This window comes from Terrapene carolina, unplaced genomic scaffold (genome assembly GCF_002925995.2).
Source record: "Terrapene carolina triunguis isolate 2854851 unplaced genomic scaffold, T_m_triunguis-2.0 Scaffold62, whole genome shotgun sequence".
Classification (NCBI taxonomy): Eukaryota; Metazoa; Chordata; order Testudines; family Emydidae; genus Terrapene; species Terrapene triunguis.
The window spans coordinates 42834961-42844762 of NW_020664413.1; the positions used below are offsets into that span (position 1 = coordinate 42834961).

Consider the following 9802-nt stretch of genomic DNA (forward strand, 5'->3'; position numbering starts at 1 on the left):
CATTTTCCAGATATCTGGACATATTATATACTACCCTGTATGTCTATGGAACGGCTGAGATTCATTGACACAGTGATAGGGATTGAAATAAAGTTGACATTCAGCTAAACATTAACTGATGCAATTATACTGTTAGACCATCACTCTTTCCCTATTTGATGAATGATCACAACCACCACCATCAGTATAAAGCCCCACACTGTCAGACTAAAGCAGGTGCCAAGGCACTAGACGTTTTGGCATTGGTACTCTAACTGAGCTGGTTTATAGCTCATTCCAATGCACTTCAACAAGAGGTCAAATCAAAATGTGGCAAAAGTATAAAGCAGGATGAATTTGAGGGGCCTGCAAAGAGCACTAACAGCATTCAGAGCAGATTTCTTGCCTGCAGATACATCCAGATAAGGGCTAACCACACATACAGAATCATGTGCTAAGATTTCCATTTAGCTACAGGATACATGGTGACTAAAAGCCTGAGAACACCAGTGATTAACTACAAGAAGTTAAAAAGGTCATTTGATTGCACTCCACCTCAGCATATTTTCTCTTGAGCATTCCACAGAAAGTTCTGGGATTTATAAGTTAGTGAGTCAGGGATCATACTGTGCATATATGCACAGCTAGATGAGCCCCCAGTCCTGCAAACACTTATGCCCATGCTAAACTTTGCTACCAGTGACAGGAAAGTAGTGAAAATAATCACATCTGTGAGTGTGTGCAGGAATGAGGTCCAAAACAGCTTAAGAAGCAGAAAATGGTCTTTTTCTGGCTGTTCTAACCTGTGCCTTCCTATCCCCTAGTCAGCTAATTTACTTTCTGTGTCCACCATGTGAAGGTAGCTCAAACTAAGAATAAATCTACACTTTGAGCTGGAAGTGTAATTTCTACCTTGTTTGTATATCCACACAGTTACTTTGATCAAACTAGCATGCTAAAAATAGAAGTGTCGCTGTGGTGGTGTGGGTGGGCAGAACAGGCTAGCCACCCTGAGTACAATCCCACCCAGGACTCTAAGGGTATGTTTATATCACAATTAAACACCCATGGCTGGCCTGTGTCAGCTGACTCGGGCTTGCAGGGCCCAGGCTGTGGGGCTGTAAAATGGTGGGGTAGATGTTCGGGCACAGGCTGGATCCTGGGCTCCGGGACCTCATGCGGGGGGAGGGTTTATCTACACTGCAATGTAAGCTGTGGGTTAGTAGAACTTGAGTTAGCAGACCCTGGGTTTGTTAATTTAGGAGCATCCACACTCATTTGCAATCCCAGATTAGGAATTGTGGAATCCTAGGTCCCAATCTGGGGCTCCAGCATCTACACTGCATTATATGGGCTTGAGTCCAACCACCTGTGCCCCAGACTTCCTAGCACCCTCCCCAAATATGGCCACTCTAGCCCTTTGTTAATGGTGCAGTGTGGGAAAACTTGACTGTCCAGAGTACAAAAAGTCGAGCCATGGGATTGTGGAATATTTTTGGTGGATTCCCAGAGCACTAGTCCTGTGGGCCTGTGTCTACACTGCAAAGTGATAGGGCTTGAACTCTGGGTGCAGGCTTGATGCAGACTCAGACCCTCTATCCCCAGGGGACCTGGGGTCTAAGCCCTGGGTTAGTGTGACTTGTATGTAGACAGAAGGTGCTTTGAACCAGGTCTCACTTAAAGCACCTTCGTTAGGTTATTTGAGCTCTGCTGTCAGTTATCAGAGCTAAGGAAACTAATGTTATTTTGACATTAGCACTGCACAGTTAAACTTCAAGTCAAGAAATTTGAAAGATAAGATTCTTTCAGCAACATTAACTTGGTCATACTGAACATACATAACATTTTATCCTTCTATTTTATCTGCTAGAGGCCTGGTTTTATTTTACAGATGCTGAGCAACTATAGTGCGCAGCTGAGTGTGCAGCACTTCTGAAAATCAGTCTCTCAATGCGTAACTTAATAGATTACTTTGTATGTTTTAAAATATCTACCAAAAATACACAGAATGGATCTGATTCTCTCATGTTTTATGTTGGTGTAGCTCTGTGGAGAGCTGTCAGTGTAACCTGGACTAACACATGGTGAATCAGACCCATTGGGCAATGTGACTGAGTTAACATTTTTGTGGAAACATTAATTTTTGCATCTTGAGATTTCTTTAAAAAAAATTAAACAGTGCAACTTTACTAATGTGTGAGCATATCTTTGTAATATGCACACATCACTGCATATAAAATATGAAATGACAAAACTATGAATGAATTTGGTACTATTCAGATGGAAAAGACGTGTTGTTCCTAGAGTGAATTGCTTTGCCCACTGGCAAGCTGACTAGTAGGGCTGTCCCTAGGGGGAGTGCTTGGCCTGGGGTGGAAGTGACTGATTCGTCTCTTCTGGAACCGACTGCACCCACCAATTGTACCGGCCCGTGGGGCCCCCCAAAGTGCGGTGCCTGGAGCGGTTGCCTCAATTCACCCTACCCAAGGGACGGCTCTGCTGACTAGTGTTAATTTGTAAAAGTTCATTTGGGAATTGTTTATTATCAGTGCTTGTACATTTGCATATCTTTGTGTTGTGTAAATAAAACTGTAGCTTTTTGCCTTCCAACATTGTGTACTGCTGAGAGTATGGAGAGAAAGACAAAGGAGGCTACACTGGCACTTAAAATTGGGCACAATCACATTGAATTGTGATGCATAGTGTCTTCTCCAATATATTTTACTTGTTGAGATACATCAGCTATGGTGTTCAGCTGTTTACATTTCGACTCTGCCTTCCATATTTTCTACACCACCCTCTGTTGATATTCACCCCTTCTTGTCAAATGTTGAGAATGGGCCACATCCACCCTAACTGAATTGGCCTCGTTAGCACTGACCCCCCCCAACTCAGTAACGCAACTCCCATCTTTTCATGTGCTGTATATTTATTCCTGCTTACTGTATTTTCCACTCCATGCATCTGATGAAGTGGGTTATAGCCCACGAAAGCTTATGCCCTAATAAATTTGTTAGTCTCTAAGGTGCCACAAAGACTCCTCGTTGTTTTTATATCAACTCAATCTCTTTCCGATTTAGAAATGTTATTGAAGAATGTGTCGATCTCCAGCATTTAAGTTCTTACATTAAAATGTAAATTAGTGCAATTATAAGAAATTAGCATTTAGTAATACCAAAGGGAATGTTATATACAATTCTTTCACTATTATTATATATACTCTGACTATATGCAGTATCTGGCGCACTTGTGGATTTCCCACAGACACTTGTGTGGGCTTCTGTGAATCTAAATATGATTCATTCAGAAATGTAATTTTTCTCTCCACTGTGTCATGGAGCTCTTTGAGCTTTTCCTGTGAGCCCTTAGGCATATACTCACACATCTGCCTATTCTCAGATTTGAAAGATGGCCAACAATGATGACTTATTAAAATCTTCTAATAGAAATTCATGGGCTTTGGCATATGATGGTCAAAATTAACCATAAAGATCAATTTTTAAACCATCTCTGTGTTGAAAGAAGTGAAGTGGTCTTTTATGCTTTCAGTTCAGCATTTAATAAAATCAATCTGTAAGTGCAATATCTGTCTTTTGACTTTGCTCTATGTTTAAGGGTATCTGACATTCTATTACTAACTAGTTAGGACTGGGTACCTTTGATTGGCTGTCCACTTCTCTGAGCAAACATAATATTATTTAGGTTCTGTCAACTTGACTACTTTATAAGTTATCTTTTCACCTGATGCTTCCACTTACCATATGTTTGGTATCAGAAATCCTAATATTGTATACACAAGAGAGGTCTAACTACCTGATTGTTCCTGCAGAGTCTATACGCACAACTGATGGGGGGCACAAAGTTAGAACTGTGATATTAATTAGTTTTCCACCATAACCTGACTTGTCAGTAGCATGTAACTCTAAATCTACTATCTGCTATTCAAGTATTACTTTTTTGGAACAAATGTGAACAGGTTTGATTGAGCAGAACAAGACATGTGGCATTAATGTGGATTTACTATAGCGAAGCAGGGACTTCTACAGAAAAATTGCCACTTTGTGCAGTATGGATTCTATTACTTAGACCACCAGTTGTCACCATTGGCATGGTAAAACCGGTATACTTGAAGTATTAGATTTTAATTAAAATACATATTTAGTTTTTTCTATTAAAATTTTCATTTGATAGTGAGTTTTTGAAAGAGAAAACAAATAAAAGCCAAACATAAGTGTGTGCATCATGTTAAGGCTCAATTTGCCTGACTTCTTATAAGTCAGATTCAGGATAAGAGGACAGGCTATCTTGAAGATGTATATTTTTCCACACATGCTGACAGACTAATCTGTAACTGACAAGAAGAGGTTTGCTCTAAATGTTTGTTAGGATCCAACAGTCTCTTTTCAAGAAGTTAGAAAGAAAAAAAATCAAGACAAAACCAGCTGGGTCTCAAGTCCATAAATACATCTTTTCTTGACATTATCCTAAACATTTCTTTTTTAAACTACATAAAAGAATCCGAAGCTTGGGCACAGTAGAATATTTCAGTCAGGAAACTGCATCTCTCTAAATCATGATAAATATAGTGAAAGAGAAAATGAATGTCTTTAACCTGCAATTTTTATTTCTCATAATAAAGGGCATCCACAAGTTTGGACATGATTCATGTACTAAATATGCTCATTCCACCACAATGGAGATGGTTCAGACTTTTTAAAATCCTTCCTCCTTTGACTTCAGACTCTCTTTGCTGGACAGCTGCAACACCATACGTTGATGTCAGGAGACTACATTTAAAGCTGAAATTGTGTAAACTGGTAGAAAACATTACTGAAACCACTGTAGGATATATGATTAATTGAATGGAAGGTTTGACATCTATCAATTGAATTTTAATCAGCAATATTCTGATCTACTGGTCCAGAGCAGTGGGTGCCCTTCATAGGAGAGAGAAAATTAGTTACACCTTATGTGTAATTTTTATTTTTCTTATACATGAGCATCCACTGGTCTAAATATTACTCATGGAAAGGTAAATAGCACTAAGATCCAGGGAAGAAACTTCAACTGGAACACTACTGAAATTCTTTTAGGAGAAACAGAAATAGAAAATTTAATCATTTTTTGTCATTTTCATTTTATTTGCTTGCATAGTTTAAGTCGAGGGAAGCTGGAATGACCAAAACCTTTGCCAGCCAAGGAAAGAATGCCAGTTGTGTAGATTTTGGAGAAGGAATTGTAAATCCGACATGGCTGCATTATAAACCTCATTGTACAAAGCTCTGTGCTTCTCAGCCCAACAGTCTGAATGCAAACTTTTACTGAATGTAATCTGGGTCTGACTAGATGCATCTAATGGCTACCATGTTAAATCTGAGCCGTAATTGAAGTGCTTCATACATTTTTTAGGATTCCCCCCTCAAGGAAGAACTTTCTCTACTCTAGTCCAATGAAGATGAACTTTAAAGACCATTTCACATGGTAAGTATTAAGGTATTTTTCTAATATTTGGACTGATGACAAAAATGTGAAACATTAATTTGAACTGTGTTCTTTTTCACTTTGAACAAAGTCCAGATGAGGACTAAGCACCATCTTTTCATGGAAGAACTAAAGACAGGGTTCTTTAATTGACAATGTTCATATTTCACTTATTCTTCCACTTTCCATAATTGCTATAAGGAAAAAAAAATATGGGGAGGTCTCCACTAGAGGATTGATAAGGAGCTTTCTTATGCCAATGCAATTTATGAAGAAATACGAGCTCTCAAGAGAAGGCTGACACCAGAAATCCATGGGCAGAAGACTGAATCTGTAGGTAACTGGGAATCTCTTATGGAGCACTCCCACAAGAAATGGGAGGACCCAATGCCATATGTTTGGAGTGGATTTAAACTGAAACCCCTATACCTGGTGAACAAATCTTCCAAATAGTCTTGTATGCTGTGATTATGGAATGTTTCAGAGACTTTCTATTAAAGTTAGCCAGTTCCCAGGAGTATCCATGTTGTTGAAAGCTCAGACTCTCAGGTTCTGTGCTGTAAAATCAAATCTGCAAAGATTAGACTGAGGCCAATACAGTCAGGGTCACTGATGCTTTATCTAGTCTTATTTTTCCAAATAAATTTGGTGATTAGAAGGAGATTGGAAGGGCATACATGAATACATCTGCCCACTAGAAGGAAAAGGTGTCCCTCTTCCATGCCAAGAGATGCCATCGATGAGACCAAAATACTCACCCACAATTTAGAACAACTGGAAAAGTATAAGTCTAGATACGGGGGGGGTGGGGGGGGGGAGAGAAATCACTTGTTTCACAGAGCGAAGGATGTCCTTGTTCAGCTTCTGCTTGTTTTCTACTAACAAATGACAATTGAGCATGTTGGCTTTGAAGTTTTGTCTTGTTCTGCAAGTGCCACTGTAACAGACAGGTGTGCTTCTCATGGAATGAAAGGAGTTTAGTGATCTGTGGTTCAGATTTGTATTCTGTTCCTCCTCGGCCATTCACATATACCACCATGGTCTAATTGTCCCTCTTGATGTGGAATGTCAAGGTATTCCTTGAGAATTTTGTGAAGCAGAGCTTCTAATCATTGTCAACTGCTTTGGAGGTACTATGAGTGTCCAACAGTAGAGCTAATTGTACAGGCCGAAGAACTGAAGGGCTTGGGGGTCGTGGCTTGTATGAGCAGAACAGCAACATGAGCATGAACCACAAACACTGGGAGGCAAACTACTTGAGAACAGTAAAGAGAAGAATTAAAACTAGAAAACTGGGATAATTACCATTTGAGCTTCAAGAAAAACAAGACCCTGATATAATAGCAAGGAAGGTTTACTTTTTAGTGGGTTTGGCTAATTAGGAATTGCGGCTGGCACTGAGCTATGTGGAAAGAGTTTTCCTTTTATGAACATTTTTAGCAATAAGTCATTCAGCTAATGTAGGGATAAATGCTTTAGGGAATCTCAGCTTAGTCAACACTACTGAAACTCCTTATTTGTCCTCTCCCCAAAATGGGAGAGACTGCAAGGGAATGAAGGTGGTGGTAATACTCCAGGTCCCCATTTGACTCTAATGTTCACAGGTATTCTATACATCATGAGTCATAAGGCTTTACAGGGGTTGCAAAACTGCCATTTTTACAACTATTCACTTTTGACCCCTTCTGTGATTGCCTTGAAGTGACAGCGGAGAGTCTTCTGACAAAGTGGAGATTGAAAGCGTTGGAGTAAAGAGCTGACAGGTGTACCGATGTTTGAGAACCTTCCCTTTCTTTAAAACGGTGTAGAGATAGACCCAGCTGCAGTAGCTTTGTCACATATGGGCTCTTTCTCTTACTGCCAGATTACAGTCACATAGATTGTGCATTGCACTAGGTCCAATCCTACTGGACTCTCTGCTGCTAGCTTCCGCTATACTGCTGTGTGCAGAATGAATGGCAGGCCCTGTAAAGTGGCAGCTTAGAGTAGGCTGCTCTGGCATGCATACTGAGGAACCTAAGAGGAGAAAAAAAAAACAGGCTATTATCCTGCAGATTTCAACTCTTGGAATGGTCTGCTGGTACAGGCAGACTGGAAATATGGGATAGACCACTCTGGTGCACTGCTGAGGGAAAACAGTGAAAAGTGTGGTTCTGATGACTGACAATCCAATAAATAAGAAGTTCCCCGCAGACCGATTAAAGGAAATGTTGCTACTACTGTACCGCTATATGCTGTGGAGAACAAAACTGCTCTCTGAAAAACATGCATCCGAAGAAGTGAGGTTTTTACTCACGAAAGCTCATGCCCAAATAAATCTGTTAGTCTTTAAGGTGCCACCAGACTCCTTGTTGCTCTCTGAAAAAACTATTCAAAGTGCAGTGATACAGCAGCCCACCAGAGGGAGCCTGAATTCAAAAGGTGAAAGGAAGAAAAAGGCTGTGGTGCCCCCATTGAGGTGGCATCAGTAGGTCTACCCCAGGAGTGACATCCAGTCCAGCAAATAGCCATGTATGAGAAATGTATTATTTCATGTGTAAGGTAATAAAGTAAAATCTATTGATCTGTAATGGAACAAGGGGAAAATAAGGGAACTACATTTAAAAAGGAGGAGAGTATAATCTGATGAATCCATTCTGAGGCCAGCTATTGACACAGGATGGCAGTGCTACAAACCTCTGCCAGGAAACAAAAGAAGGCCAAACTGAATAGACCCCATCTCAGGAGACTTTCCTAGATGTAATTGTGGGGGCAGTCTTGTGGTCTCCGTAAGAAAGCTGAGAAGCAGTAATTCAGGGAAGAGCATGGCCAAAGCAGTACCAGAAAGGGGTAGAATGGAAAAAAAAAAATAGGGCTCTAGGGAGCAGCTTTCAAAAACTTTTGAAAAGTATTTCTTATAAGGAGATAAAAATAGCAAATATTTTAATACTTCAGTATCATTAGAGACAGCACACACTTGCTTCTTATAAATGTTATGTTTGCTCGGAGATGTTTTCATTTGTGTTAATGATTGCTTAATAGCATTAAAAGCCATTCTTCGTGATTGGATATGGTATGTCTTAAGAGTCTTGCACATGGAAATTAGTTCTCTTGACATTAACTACTCAGGGAAAATCTTAATCTGCTCATATGCATTCATTCAGTGAGCTCTTTTAGAGCACATTTTGACCTGAATTGCATTGCAGCAGATAGAGCTTCACAGAACTTGACCAGACTAAAGGGACAACAGGAAGTCAAAATCCCCACTTATCTGAACTGAAAATATTTACTATTGGAAGGGTATAATTGGAGGGATCTGAGGAGGGGTTATCAGTAAAGCATGCAGGAACATAGGAGGAAGAAGAGATTTCTTCTAAAAAGGAAACAGATGTAAAATATAAAGGACACATACACTTGGAGGAAGTCTGTCTGCCTCCATTTCTCTTGAATTCTTTGTGCTGTTCACTTATAACATAAGAATGGCCATACTGGGTCAGACCAAAGGTCCATCCAGCCCAGTATCCTGTCTACTGACAGTGGCCAATGCCAGGTGCCCCAGAGGGAGTGAACCTAACAAGTAAATGATCAAGTGATCTCTCTCCTGTCGTCCATCTCCACCCTCTGACAAACAGAGGCTAGGGACACCATTCCTTACCCATCCTGGCTAATAGCCATTAATGGACTGAACCTCCATGAATTTATCCAGTTCTCTTTTAAAGCCTTTTATAGTCCTAGCCTTCACAACCTCCTCAGGCAAGGAGTGCCACAAGTTGACTGTGCGCTGTGTGAAGAAGAATTTCCTTTTATTTGTTTTAAACCTGCTGCCCATTAATTTCATTTGGTGGCCCCTAGTTCTTGTATTGTGGGAACAAGTAAATAACTTTTCCTTATTCACTTTCTCCACATCACTCATGATTTTGTATACCTCTATCCCCCCTTAGTCTCCTCTTTTCCAAGCTGAAAAGCCCTAGCCTCTTTAATTTCTCCTCATATGAAACCCATTCCAACCCCCTAATCATTTTAGTTGCCCTTCTCTGAACCTTTTCTAATGCCAGTATATCTTTTTTGAGATGAGACGATCACATCTGTACGCAGTATTCAAGATGTGGGCGTACCATGGATTTATATAAGGGCAATAAGATATTTTCTGTCTTATTTTCTATTCCCTTTTTAATGATTCCTAACATCCTGTTTGCTTTTTTGACTGCTGCTGCACACTGCGTGGACGTCTTCAGAGAACTATCCACGATGACTCCAAGATCTTTTTCCTGATTAGTTATAGCTAAATTAGCCCCCCTCACATTGTATGTATAGTAGGGGTTATTTTTCCCAATGTGCATTACTTTACATTTATCCATATTAA

General features: G+C 40.1%; 1 protein-coding gene across 4 annotated transcripts in view; it reads right to left on the bottom strand.

Annotated features, from left to right (window-relative positions):
• The window catches only part of ZNF385B (zinc finger protein 385B), a 240519-nt gene that overhangs the window by 46775 nt on the left and 183942 nt on the right, over window positions 1-9802 (bottom strand). The gene's annotated exons all lie outside the window — the stretch shown is intronic.